The 14,849-nt window shown below is 38.5% G+C and overlaps 1 protein-coding gene across 5 annotated transcripts in view; it reads left to right on the top strand.

Annotated features, from left to right (window-relative positions):
• Positions 1-416: 416 nt before the first annotated feature.
• Positions 417-14,849, top strand: part of FSTL5 (follistatin like 5) — a 295,874-nt gene continuing 281,441 nt past the window's right edge. For 3 of the 5 annotated variants that reach the window (XM_064652367.1, XM_064652365.1, XM_064652366.1), the window contains exon 1: positions 4,183-4,269. The gene's annotated coding sequence lies outside the window, so the exon portion shown is untranslated. Of the gene's footprint in view, positions 426-4,012; positions 4,270-14,849 lie in introns of those variants that run through there. The other 2 variants (XM_064652364.1, XM_064652368.1) reach the window with 2 other exon arrangements.

Raw genomic sequence — 14,849 nt, 5'->3', positions numbered from 1 at the left:
GACATTGAATGGATTAGATGAGTGGAAAACGAGGGAAAGATGTATGTGTCCAAACTTCATGCAGTGTGTGTGCAAAAGAGAGAGATTTGGAGGATTATTCACGCTATCCCATATCACAGCACCCTGAGAGTTCCTTTGCTGTCATTGACTTCAAGCTAATCAATGATCTTCACCAGTAACAGCTGCACTGAAGGGGCAGCTGCTGCTGTCTTCAAAAAAAAAAAAAAAAGGGATAATTTGTTAAGAAGAAGTGGAAATTAAACCCTACAAATGGCAGTACTTTGGATTGCATATTATGAAATAAGATTTCATTGCTGCTTGAATCTATCAGTGCCTAAAACTATTTTTATTAGTAAGCTACAAATGCAAGTGTTTTTAAAGTGCTGCATATTCTTGATTCAAAGAAAAAAAATTATTTTTTTTTTTTTAGTCTTGTTTACTATATTGTAACTGTCAGGTTAGTTGGGACAACAAATTAATTAATACTTGATTATCAGATTTTAATATCTTAAATTCTTCAATAAGTGTTCCCAAGAATGCTTTTCCAAATTTGCATGTTGAAAGACATATCACAGAAAAATAAATTGAACTTGCAGGTGGTGAGGGGTACCAAGCCACACGGAAGTTACTGAAATAAACTGAAGAGTGATTAACAGCACAAGTTTGTGAAATTTCATATTTTTCCCCTTACTGATTGTTAATACAAAATCCCAAGAACAAAAAAAAAAAAAATTAGCTGTAGAAGTGCTATGAGTAGAAAAGCCAAAAAAAGAAAAATAGTCATTTCTGAAATACTACACTTACTCTCTAATTCAGCATTTATTTTGAATGCAATGCTGTTTACAAGGAACGTAACCCCTTCTCCAGAATTATTTGCGGTAGAAAAGGAGATACAAATCAGTCAAAGAAAGTGACTGTTGTTCTAACTTCAGTGAGTTATGGATAGGCTGTAAAGTATGAGAGCATATGTTTTGGACTATCTGGGTTTTGGACTGCTAGCTGAAGTTAAACCACATGGACAAATACTGAATGGGTTGCTAAACAACTTTTACCATGCGTTATTTGCATTAACTTCCCTTTAACATATTGAGACTTTGGCCTTCTATTTGTCTTAAATAAAATTTTCTGCTTGGATCTTATATTAAGCAGCATCTCATAAATACAAAATAGGGAATCTTTGTTATTAACACCTATAGTCTTAAAAACATAAGCCAGCTTTGAAGTTCCTCTGTGTTTCTCATCTTTACAAGAAAACATCAGTACTTGCTGCATGTGTTCTCCTTTGCCCAATGGCAGTGCTTCAAATATAGTAATTGGGGTACAAAAATAAAAATCAAGCATAACTGATTGTCAAGCACATGGGACTTGAGTATACCAAACTCTGAAAATTGTGTGGCATGCTGTATGGGATCTGTAAGATACTATCATAAAGTATCCAAAGTGAGGTTATGGAAACCAGAAACATACTACCAAGCAGCAGCAGTCTCTCTTGACTAACAATTAATGGCTAAACACAGTATAAATTCTTCATCAGAGTAGAGTATATTGGTTTGCATTACATCAAGTGAAGTAATATCCCAGTGCAATACTCTGTGGATGAAAATGTTTGAACTGCTAAAAATGATGATGTAATGTATGGGTCACAAGTCAAAATAGTTAAAAAATTAATTCATTAGCATATTTTTTTGTGTGTATAAAAATAGAGTCAACACTGCAAAAAATGGAGCTTGTAGATAGTATCCATTTAGCAGAAGACAGATGTCAGGATATGAATAGGCAAAGTTTATTTTCCAACTAGAGTCTATGACAGCTGATACAGATCTAAATTAGAGGGAAAGTTAGAAAGTATTCGCTACAAATGCATCAAAGTAATTTTAATTAAATATGAGCTTTTAAATTGAATATCATGGAGAGTGGACAAAGAAGATAAGCATGATCAGATAAACACTCTCAAAAATGCAAGAATGCCAAGATACATTAATGTATTACTCTGTTGTATCATTATTTACACTCAAATTTAGGAGTGTAAGTCCTCTCAAGATACAGAGATTTTCAGATTTTTTTTAAGGGTTTTCCATGTGCTATTTTGGGGGTTATTTGTCTACTAATTTGCAAAGCCAAGTAGTAAGTTATGGTATGTCAAACCTTTCATAATTTGATAGATTTCCTAACTACTTCATTAATTGGGTTATATAAAACATTCATGTAATTGTTGATTGCTTTATGTACTTTCATAATGGCGAAGGAGAATGGATGCGCAAGATCCCTGTTAACTCTCACAATGTTTCAATTTCCTCCTAGTTTTGAACAAGTTGGTTTTGGGTTTACCTCTGTCCCAAGGGAGTTTCTGGTGCAGCTGTGCTGGTAGACTCAGAATCAGTTTTGTACTGCAAAAATTGTCATTAAGGAGTGGAATTTTATTCTGTCTGTACTTTGCAAAGAACCTGAGAGGGGTTAAGAGAAAAAAACAGGGGAGAAGTAAATAATAGGGTGTTCAGAAATGCTATACAGATGCCAGCCAAGCTGCCTTCATGATAACTGGCAATTATAAGGGGTTTGGTCAATGCAAGTCTGGTTTATTTGGCTTTATATTCTACACTCTGTGTGTCAGAGTTAATCATGTTTCTTCTTGTAGTGCTTTGACCTAATTAGCAGTGCACTAAGAACTGCCTCACAAAATAGTAACAAACTAATGCAATTCAACTTCTCCCATTTCCTATGTTAACTAGTTCAGGTTTTTAGGTTTTACCTAGTTTTTTTTTCTTACTACAAGTTTGTTCCACATGTTGCCACAAGTGTAATTAACCTAGAAAGCTGATGTACGTCAGAGCAGCTGACCTCTGTCTGGCTTTACCCTAGTCATGGGTGATTTAAAGACAGTTTAATACTTTAATCTGTAACGTATTTTCCCAAAAGGCACGAAACAGGTAACCTATGATGGCATGATGAGTAGATACTTAATTTTCCTAATGATTTCACATTGAAGATGAAGTAGCTACTCTTTAGAAGTGGTGAAATGGATTAATTTAAAAGTAATAAATCAGATAACTAAACCTGTTATCTCACAATAAAGCAGATTTACGTGAGGCTACTGTTTCTTTGCTTGATTTCACATATGAGTATTTCTAATTTTTTAAGCCACTAGCTTCCAGCTGGATTTTTTGTTTTGTTTGTTTCTGTTTGTCCAAAGGTACCTCTTTTACTGCCTATAAACAGAGCATATAATTAATGGGCTTATAATTAATGGTCTTATCTCAAGGTGCTTTTTTTCCTGTATGTTTTTCAGAACTAAATTATGATTCCCAGTAACATGTCACTGTGTCTGGCATGGGTTACCAGTGAGCTCTGCCTCGACACTCAAGCACTGAAATTTGTTATGGACAGTAGGGATTACCGACACAGGCTGTGCAAAGCCTCCAGCATACTTGAGCTTTCAGATAGCCCGTTGATATATTAAAGCTTATAAATATTGCATAACACCCACCCTGCTTGAAGCGTGCAGGCACAACAACCCTCTGTGCTTCAGCGAGGAATTACTCGCTGTTTCACAGCAGTTGCTCTTCTCGCTGCGGCGCCCGCGCTGCCATCTGCCCGGGGCGCTGGGTGCCGCCGCCCGGGGACACGGGGCTCTGGGCACGGGGGGAAGGGAGAGACGCGGAGGGGAAGCCAAAGGAGGGAGACGGTGAACTCTGCCGGGGCAACAACCCCCGCGTGGGCTGGGAGCCCTTTGGCGAGAAGGGGTGGGGAAACACGGAGGCGCTGTATTTTCCCGTCCCATTAAAAAAATATAATAATAAAAAAAAAAAAAGGAAGCGGGAGGCGGCAGTTGAGAGGAAGTTTGGGCGCACGCGGGGAGCCGCGAGCAGCCCCGGGGGCGGCGCGGGGGCGGCGCGGGGGCGGCGCGAGCGGCGGCGGGGCCGCGCGGGCGGGGGCGGCTCCCGGCGCTCGGCGGCGGCGGCAGCGCGGCCGGTGCTGTCCGCGCGCGGCGGTGCTGAAGGGCGCGCGCCCCGCGCCGCCTCCCCGCGGCGCCTCGCGGCCGCCTCGCTGCTCCCCGCGCCCGCTCCGGCTGGGAAGCGCCGCGCTGGGAACTGCTGCTGCGAGTTTCGCTCCGGACTGCTGGCGCCGTCTCTGGACCGCGGCGGGCCCGCTCTTGGCTTTGTTAAAGGAAGAAGTGTTCCTCTCTTTGCGATTTGCGCGAGGACCCGGCGAGCTGGTTTTTTATTCTTTTTTTTTTCCCCCCCTTGCGGATTTTAGTCACTCTTGGACAAGGTAAGCAGCATTACTAATACCTATCTATCTATCTGTATTTCACATAAATGGGTGCCAGATGGGATGGAGGAGCTGGCAATTAAAGGCAGAGCAAAGTTGGAACCCTGTCAGCCCTTAGGTCGGTGTAGGGGTGCAGTTTTCAGTGAAAAGGGCTACATGGACAAAAGATGAATATGAATGAGAAGTTAAGTGGCTTATTTTTATTGAAAACTGGCTCTTAGGGTAATGTTTGGATGTTTGAGAATATTTTTTTTTGAAATCTTGAATATTATAAAAATGTCTCAAAAGACGTTACAGAACCTTCTTTGTATAAACACCGGGTTTGGGGGACTAGACAAGCTCCGACTGATTCTGTCTGAGGGAAGAGGGGATATGTGAGGTCATTCTGGCAAGTAGAGAATAAAGTAGGAATTAGCGAGGATTTAAAAGAATAGCCCTATGTTGCTCTGTGTTCTTGTGCGTGCCTGTATGTGTGTGTAACAGAAGGACGGTGATACCTTGTTAGCTGACGAACAATTCAGCAGTGTAACACTGTGAACTTGTGAAACAGCACCTTTATGAAAAGGATCATCACCACCTCTACCTCCAAGGTCAATATGCTCTGTGTGTGTCCGTGAAAGTTGTGGGTTTTTTTCCTTTGATGTTGGCTGAACATCAGGCCTGCTTCCAGGCTGCAGCTAGGCGTAAATGCAAATCTTGTATTTAATAATACTGTATTATGTTGCATTTCTAGGACTGCTGTTGTTGGTATTTGAATAGAACTGAGAAACGTGGGCAGATGAAGTGTTCTTTCAGCACTGTTTAACCTTTCACAAGCTTGGTAGGGAGCTCTGCTTCAGCGAGGAGTTTGCTGCTGCTTCTGTGAGAGTTGTCAGAGTTGTGCACATGCAGAGCTGAGTGCCACGCAGGGATTTCTGCACAAGTGGAGCTGAGTGCCATGCAAGGATTTCTGCACACAAAGAGCTCAGTACCACACAGGGATTTTTGTCTGAGATTAAGGCTGATTACAGAAGGAATAGGCTGCTGCTGGTAGTCAGTGCTACTGTGATGGTTGAACAGAACAAGCAGGCAAATGAGGTCCTCACCTTGTATTTTTCAGGATTATGTAGCGCTTCATACTCTTTTGGCTGTGATAAATTTTCTTGGGAACTGGGACCTAAACCACAAGTATTTCTGTGCACAGTTGTCCTGCGTAAGTGCTAGCAGTTGTAGTAACTGTGAGCATAAGGTAACTTTTGCTGATGAGATGAAGCTGATGAAAAGAGGCTGTTTCATAGTGTTGTAGCTTTTTTTTTTTGTGTGCTCCTACATAATTTACTTAATGTTAAGGTGGGTTGTTTATACTCTAGCTGATGAAAAGCACACAGTAAAAAGATAACCATCGGGCAGCAGCACAGAGCTACTGAAGAGTAAAATTGAAAGCAAGCAAATTAAGGAGAAAGTTGTTTAGGTTGCCACGGCTTTCATTACATTTGGGTAGAATTAGGAAATATGTTTTACTGTTCTGTCCCTCTGTCCCTCCCCCTCTCTCTAATCACAAAATAACTATTTCTTTCTTCTCTCAACCTTAGGGAAAGAAAGTTTATTACAGAGCACTTGCACTGCATACAAACCTTCATTAATAGTCTACCCATAAGTTAGGACAGCTCTTAGCATCTGTCATTGACATGAATATTAATTCTCTTTGAAATTTTTTGATATAATTTTGAATGATGCTTTTTAAGGTATGGAGATTCAGGATGCTTACTTTCTAAAGTAGACATTACAAAAATATTCTGAAAAAGTTATTTTGAACTATGTAGTGTAGACAGTACAATAACTGAGGGGAACCTCCCCCCCAACAGAATAACCCCCACCCCATTAATTATATGGCCGAACTTTTGATGTTTATACAGGGCCTGAACCTGCAAATCCTTGTTCACTTGAGTAGTCTTTATTCATACATATAGTCCTGTTAACAGGAAAAACGACTATCTCCATCATTACATAATTAAAAGTCATTGACCTTGTTGAGATCAGTCATTTTACCAACATCAATCACATAATAAACTTTGATGCTAAGACATTAATCTTGTGCTTTTAAATTTATGTCTTATATCTGATTTTATTTTCTATGTAATGTTTTGCCTTCATTCGTACTGGGTTGCTTTACTTTGTAAATCATGTTTAAAAAAGGGAGATTTTAAATGGTATGTAGACTCAGAAGGGAGCAAAATGGCACTGCTATTTTTCAACAAAATGGTGTTCTAAATATACATATACATCCAGTGTGGTCCATAGCCATTTTGGTCACTGGTTCTAATTAGAAAAAGTCTGTCTTCAGTAATAAACTTTCTTCAAGTATATTTGTAAACTTGTAAGGATATGATTTGGTATAAAATGCAGTTCCAAGGCCTTTATCATCACCACGCAACAGCTGAGAAAACCCCACATGTTAATGACTTGCCAAACAGCTCACTGCAGAACTAATGCAAAATCAGGGAAGAGTTTTGTTATAAAAACAGGATTCAAGGAAGCTCCCTGTTTAAAGAGCTACTTTATAGACCCTGCTTGTGCTGAGCAACACACAAAGATATGGGTGTGAGGGGATATACCTATAACTAATGAAAATATCAACACATGCACAACCTGTCAGGGTTCCAAAACTTACTTTTGAAAGTGGATCACTTGGTTATTTGCTGTGTTATAGCCCTTGACAGCAAATGGTAATCAGTAAAAGCCCAAACGCTGTGGTTGCTCAGTTGTAGGTGTGTTCTAGACTTACCGAATCATGTCAGTGTGTCATTCAGGTTTGTTTGTGTGTGAGTTTATCCAGTATTCCTCAATATTTGTTTAAAAAAGCAAAGATATTCAATTTTAGAAGAAAAAAACTGTTACAATCACACAAATTATGTCTTTAATACATACCAAACTTTTGTGTTCCTTAGACAAATGCATGCTGTTCATGTGACTTTATATAACATTTTAGAAAATGTAAATTTTTTGTCATTCTTCTCTGACTTTTAGAGACTAAAATAGTATTGAAAACAAGGCTCTGCTCAGTTTTGTTAGTTATAAACCTAAATATAAAGGTGGAACTCCAATAGGAATAATTCTACCTTTTAATGAATCTGAACTTGGCTTTGATTTCTCAAAGGTAACAGGTCAAACGAAATTGAGGAAGTCAATTCTGAATATTTTTCTCCAATTTGGCAAATATTATGGGATAATTCTGGATGTTAAATGTTGCAGGAGTAATTCTGGACATTAAATATTGCAGGAGTGAATCACTGACTCAAGGGGAAGCAATGAATTAAATGCCACCCTTGACTTTGTTTTTCAGGTTTTCTAAGCAAAAGTGGGACAATAATCATTAATTATTCAGTGTAGCTTGGCCTATTATGGTACTTAATTTTAAAGTAAAATAATTCGATTAGCAGGTTTGTTTGTAAATCTGTTTAATCCCATTTTTCACTTCAAGCTTTTTTCTTTTTTTCTTCTGAAGCATAGGGAATAGCTGTCAGCAAATGAAAAGATTGGAAACTTGTTTGCATAAGATATTATACATATTTAATACAGTGTGCTTTTCCTTGGCTCTTGGTAGACAGAAAAGACAAAGAACATATTTATATTATTAGACGAGAAATAAGATGAAATTTTTCTCTGTAGTAAGGAGACATTGAGAAGGCTATGGGTTGACTAAGAATTGTAGATATTGCCATGTCAAACTCCCTCTAAAACCTTCAATATCAAGGATTACTAATGCCCAGGAAAAATATTCAAGAGAAATCTAACCTACAGGCTCATTCTCTTTTCTGCTATTTTACAAGATCTTTCTTTAGATTTTGGGTTACAAAGTCTTGTCTGCTAGAAGGTAGGTCATGTTCCTTTCCAGCAGTTGCATTTATTAACAGATATGTCTTCATTCGGGTGGACCAATGCAGATCAAGAATTTTCTGTACAATTACAGCAGCAGAACTACTTCAAAAATGTTCCCTTATTGCCAGTCTCTCTCATTTCCTCTATGCCATTGTTACTTCTGTTTGTATTGGCTAAATGTACTGGTCAAGGGAGGTTGCTGTGGCCTAGCCAGGTATGGGCCTTACCAAGTGGCTATGGGAATGACTTGAAAATATGTATTTGTTATCTATTTTTAGCTTTACTTCATAGCAGGTATTTACCTGCTATAGGTATAGCATCTGATAGCAGGTATTTACCCTTACTACCCTATTCAATTAATCACTCTTTTTTAGCATACACTATGTGTAATTAGTGGTGAATTATTTGGCTGCATTGCTGAGTTGTGCAAAACTTAAGAAAACAAGAAGTTCTAAAGAGTTAAAAGACAGGAGAGCTGGCAAAGCTTGCACTGACTGCTTGAAGTAGGTTGAAGTTCACAGCTTATTTGCATTTGAATTAACTGAGGTTGGTGTCCAACAGTGCTTTTCAGAGCAGATTTCAGAAAGACTTTTTTGTCTAATAAAGTTCTTGAAAATGTTAGATGGAAGATGAAGGATATTTAAAATACTTCTTTCTTTTCCTGACAGGGAGAGCTTTTTTCTCATTTTACTCCAAGTAAGGCTTATTGTAATCTGAAATATTTTTACCACTGAATAGGCGGTCTTGTGGTAAAAAGCCACTATCATTTTTAGATCAGAATATTAAAAACTTTCTGAAAGTATTTTTAGTTCCTTCATAGAGAACTTCTTAATATCTACAAAAAGAAATAAAATAGTCTGAAAACAGCTCATAACTTCAATCAGATAAAATGTTATTAATTACTAAAAATGTTCTTTTATTAAGTGATGGGAACTTCTAGATTATTACTTTACATGCATTTGCTTCCATAAGGGAACAAAATGTTCTAGAGTCTTTCTGCATTGTAACTCTGAACTATACATATTTCCGTTAATATAACAAAACTTTGTCTTCCTAAATAATATGTAAGTCATTATACTTCTAATCACATTTAAATAAATGAATGAGCAATGAAACAAAAACAGGTAGAAAATTCTTACATGATGGGTAATGGAAATAAACTTTGTTTTTAAAGAGCTTCAAAGTTCAACATTTCAAGTTCTGTTTTTTTTAAAATATATTTTCTTATGTAAACTTTACTTAAAACATCACCATAACTGATAATATATGTTACTTATGGGTTTTATTAAATTTTGTTGAACATAATTGCTAGGAAAGAGAAAAAAACACTTTCACATCATTCTGGTAGATCCATGGAAATCTTAATTCATAATAAGTACAACTTTTGATTCTGTTACAGACTGAATATACTCCACTAATATTACAATTATATAAATAATTGAGGACTGTATTTGATGACAGTCGTGTCCTTTCAGTGATAACAAGAAACATGCAAGATTCAAACACATTTAGTATATAAACAGAAAAGACTAGTATTTACTTTCTGAGAACAAACTTTAGTGTAATGGAAAGGTAATGCACATGAATGAATGACCGATTCACAAATGCCTATTTTTTGGAGTTGCAGAGTCCAAATTTTTATTAATACAGCAGCTAATAACCTATTGCACCTAAGTAAAAGATGAGATGTACCATGTTGGTTTTGAAAATGCTTTTTGCATTTATCTTTTAAGAGAAGGAGAATTTTTTTGTCACATTTTGGAGAGGTTTTTGTCCCTTCTGCATCATCATTTCTAGCAGAGTCTGTTTTTCCCTCCTAAGGGTCTGTTTTGAGTCTTAAATTAACAAAAAGCAGAAGCTTTTAAAAGACATGAAGTTTGTACTGCATCTTGGTAACTGTTCACTTTTTATGAAAGATTTGAGATTGTTGAACCTGTAGAAAGAAATCTGAGTGAGGTACCTTTGGTAAAGGCAGATTTTCTCAGTGTTTTCCAGGTATTAACTCAGGTCTGAGAAATGAATGCTCAGAAAACTGTCAGAAAGACAGTATCAGTGCAAACTCTGATATTATCAAAGAAAGAATGGTTTGCATTGTGGGGGATCTTAAAGATCCTCTAGTTCCCACTCCCTGCCATGGGAAGGGACACCTTCCACCAGACCAGGCTGCTTAAAGTCCATCCAATCTGGCCTTGAACACTTCCAGGGATGGAGCGTCCACAACTTCTCTGGGCAACCTGTTCCAGTACCTCATCACCCTCATAGTGAAGAATTTCCTCCTAATACACACAGTCTAAACCTGCCCTCTTTCAGTTTAAAGCCATTTACCCCTGTCCTATCACTGCATGTCCTTGTAAAAAGTACCTCTCCATCTTTCTTGTAGCCTGCCTTTAGGTACTAGATGACTGCAGGCTGAACAACCCCAACTCTGAGCCTGGTGAGATGCTACATAGTAGAGGGGCTTCAGCCCTCTGATCACCTTGGCAGTCCTCCTCTTGACTCACTCCAACAGGGCCACATCCTTATGTTGGTGTCCTCAGAGCTAGATGTAGTACTCCGCGTGGGGTCTCACAAGAACAGAATGGAGGAGGAGAAGCACCTCCCTAGATCTTCTGTCCACAGTCCTTTTGATGCAGCCCAGGATACTGTTGTCCTTCTGGGCTGCAAGTGCATATTACTGGATCATGTTGAACTTGTCAACCAACATCCCTAAGTCCTTCTCCCCCAGGCTGCTCTCAATATATTCTCCACCCAACCTATATTTGTGCTTGGGATTGCCCTGATCCAGGTGCAGGACCTTGCACTTGGCCTTGTTGAACTTCAAGAGGTTCTCACAGGCCCACCTCTCAAGCCTGTCAAGGTCCCTCTGGATGGCATCCCTTCCCTTCGGTATGTTGACTGCACCACGTGGCTTAGAGTCACTGGCAAACTTGCTGATGTTGCACTCGATCCCACTGTTCGTGTCACTGACAAAGATGTTAAATAGTGCCAGTCCCAACACCAACCACTTAGGAACACCACTTGTCACTGCTCTCCACTTGGACATCAAGCCATTGACCACAACTCTGGGTATGACCATTCAGCCACTTCCTTATCCACCAAGTGGTCCACACATCAAATCCATTTCTCTCTAGTTTAGATAAATAATTTAAATTAATGAAATTTAAATTAAATTTAGTTATTTATTAAATAGTAGCATCTTATTTTGACAGCAAGCCCTTCTTTTCTCTCCACTCTGTTTCAAGATGGAAACATAAGTTCAGCTTGTCATCTGTTTTTGCAGTGGAAAGGCCACAGAAAAAGAATGCTCTTCATGACAGTACATTTGGTTTGTCCTTGTAAAATGGAATTAAGTTGCATGGGTACTCCCTCTCCTTGCAACAGCCAAGGTTAGCCATAACCTCAGCTTCAGAGAGAAATCGATGTTTTTAATCTTGAGGGCTGATTTTTAAGTTGAAATACAGTTCATCATATTGCTTTTCTTCCATATTATCAAGTACTTTGACAGAGGTAATTCTTATTAAAAATAAACCAGAAGACACACAGCACCAGGTTAACATAGTTTGATGACTAATTATATTTCTCATTTATTTCCTAGGCCTTTTAAGGTGAATGAATCTTAGCTAGTTTAGAGGAGAGTTAAAAATATTCTTTTGTAAATTTGTTGGTCCTCTAACATATATGTTATGCTTCTGTCTTTCATTAATACTACCTTTATATTCTCATGTGCTTCAAAAACCCAGCAATAATTAGTGCTATGGTAGTATTTCAACACAAAGATTATATTTCAACTTTTATGATTTATCAAGGCTGCCTTTGATAAACTGTAATATTCTGTAAAAAATTTTCAACACATTGATGCACATGGGCTGATTTAGTTCTTTCCTTGAGACACTGAAAGAAAAAAACATAATTAACATCACTCCTGAGATTTAACTTTTGTATTATGCTAATTATTTTTTGAACTGGAGACAGTTTTTCAAGTGAATTTAAACTGTGTTGCTTAGCTGTAATTGCATTTTAGTCTACTGTCTAATAATAGACTGATTCTCTTATTTTATGCTTGGAGAATTATTGTCAGAAATATTTCAACAATCTGCATTTGTATGTTCTTGTTGCAGGCAGTGGGGTGGGGGGAGGTTAGATGCACCTCTGGGTTTTCATTTGAAACATTACTAGAGTTCTTCAAGCATCAGATCTTAAAATTGGTGTCCCCAAAAGACCAAAAATCTAATATTTTAATATATTCATGTCCTTTATATCTTTTCTGAGTAATAGTCATATTCATCTACTGCTCTAGGCTCTCAGTAATCTCTTTCATGCGTAAGTAAACTTTTAAAGGAGCTGCAATGCTTGTCTTTGTAAAAATATACATTATATACACATAAAACCTTACTAAATCTATACTGAAAATTTGATTTATATTTCCAAAGTCTCAGACATCAATATAAAAATAAAAACCCTGTTATGATTTCTGAGATAGAACAACTCTCACATTAATAAAGAGATATAAATGAAAGTTTGTGATATAATTTGCTGCTGTAATGATTTAGACTGCTTTTATTAATTTATGTGTTGCATCTGACTCCTTCATGAACAATATGAAATATTATGACTAATAATTTTGTTTTTATCATTCTCTACTTTCCTCTTAGGAGACCAAAAGTCCAATTTTAGTGAGTTATTCTTGTATTTTTGATAATCTGGGTAACGCTCCTGGAGTTATCATGAGTAAATGGTGGTAAAGGGCCTAAAGAGCAGATCATGAAGCTCTTAATGTTTAAAACAATAAGCAGAGAGTCTTGTACCTTTGTTCTTTTTTTTTTTTAATGAAGAAAGTGAACGGAAAGTGAACTTCCATATATGCATAGAAATTCTCAGTTTTAAAATTTGTGTTATTTAAGTATTAAGTATTACATATTTTCCATGAAGAAAAATGTCTTCACTAAAAGGATGGTCAGGCATTGGAACAGGCTGTTCAGTGGTTGAGCCACTGTCCCTGGAATTGTTCAAGAAACATATGGATGTGGCACTTCAAGATATGGTTTATCAGGGAACATGGCGGTGCTGGGCTAACCATTGGACTCAATGATCTTAGAGGTCTTTTCCAATGATTAATGATTCTGTGATTCTACTGAATTTGGGCTCTTCCAAAAAGAACTACAAGAAGAGTTGTAATGTTATATATAAGTATTGCAAAAATCATTAATAGTTGATTTTTTTTTTTAAAGATTAAAAATAAGTAAAGACTAGTTTTAAACTTCTCATACACCTGAGATTCTTAAGATCTCAGATTATTATCTTGATTTTCAACATTAATTTTCTTATCCCAGCATGCAGCTGAAGAATGCTGGGGCATTTTGATTTGTATCCATCATCATGGCTAGGCTTCGTGAATGAAGATTTGGGAAGGCTCTATCCACATTTGCTACAGGCACGCTGGTGGCTTATGAGGCCAATACGTGACAGACATATCCGATTGCAAAAGGCACAGCAGAAAGACTCCTTAGATGGTGTATTCTGCAATACACGGTTCTTTCTGCGTCGCCTTTTTTCCTCGAGGGTGATCCTGTGTGTGTTCTCGAAGGAGACAGCTGCGTTATAGATGGTGTGTCTCCAGGCCTCCTGATTTGAGGCCAGGGTGGACCAGTTATGGTGATCAATACGGCCAAGGCTGAGATGTTGTTTCAGGGAGTCCTTGTATCTTTTCTTCAGGGCTCCTCTCATGCGGCAGCCAGTGGCAAGTTCACCATAAAGCAAGATCTTAGGGAGGCGGTGGTCCTTCATCCTTGAGATGTGCCCTGCCCATCGCAGCTGTGTTCTCATCAACATGACCTCAATACTTGTGACAGCTGCTTGCTCTAGAACAGATGTGTTGGTCACATAGTCTGACCAGTGGATGTTTAGGATTGTGCGGAGGCAGCGTTGATGGAAGCGTTCTAAGAGACGCAGGTGGTGGTGGTAGATGACCCATGATTCGGAGCCATATAAGAGAGTAGACAGCACTATGGCTTTGTAAACACTGATCTTGGTGCTTTTCTTCAGGTGTTTATTACGCCATACTCTTTTGTGGAGTTTTCCAAAAGCACTATATGCCTTAGCTAACCTGTTGTCTATCTCTCCATCGATCTTACCATCTGAGGAGATGAGGCTACCGAGGTAATTAAACTGTTGGACTGATTTGAGCTCTGATTGGCCAAGGGTGATGTGGGGATGATGGGGGACTTCCTGAGGTGCAGGTTGATGGAGGACCTCTGTCTTCTTTAAGCTGACTTCCAGTCCAAAGAGCTCAGCAGCATCTGCAAAGCAGGATGTTAAACGCTGCAGGGCTGCTTCTGTGTGGGTGACAAGGGCAGCGTCATCAGCATAAAGCAGCTCCCGGACAAGATGGTTTAAGGTCTTGGTGTGGGCCTTCAGTCGCCTTAGGTTGAATAGACTTCCATCAGTACGGTATCGAATGTAGATACCGTCCTGATCATCGAGGTCTGCTGTGGCCCTTTGGAGCATCATGCTAAAGAAGACGGTGAATAGGGTAGGAGCGAGAACACAGCCTTGTTTCACACCATTCTTAATTAAAAAGGGCTCAGAAAGTGTGTTGCCATATCTGACTTGGCCGTGCTGATCCTCATGGAGTGAGATGATCATTTTAAGGAACTTGGGGGGACATCCTAAACGTTCCAAAATCTGCCACAGACCTTTTCTGCTCACAGTATCAAAAGCCTTGG

This window comes from Pseudopipra pipra, chromosome 4 (assembly GCF_036250125.1).
Source record: "Pseudopipra pipra isolate bDixPip1 chromosome 4, bDixPip1.hap1, whole genome shotgun sequence".
Taxonomy (NCBI): Eukaryota; Metazoa; Chordata; class Aves; order Passeriformes; family Pipridae; genus Pseudopipra; species Pseudopipra pipra.
Note: the sequence above shows the minus strand (reverse complement) of the source record. Positions and strands in the feature narration are given on the sequence as shown.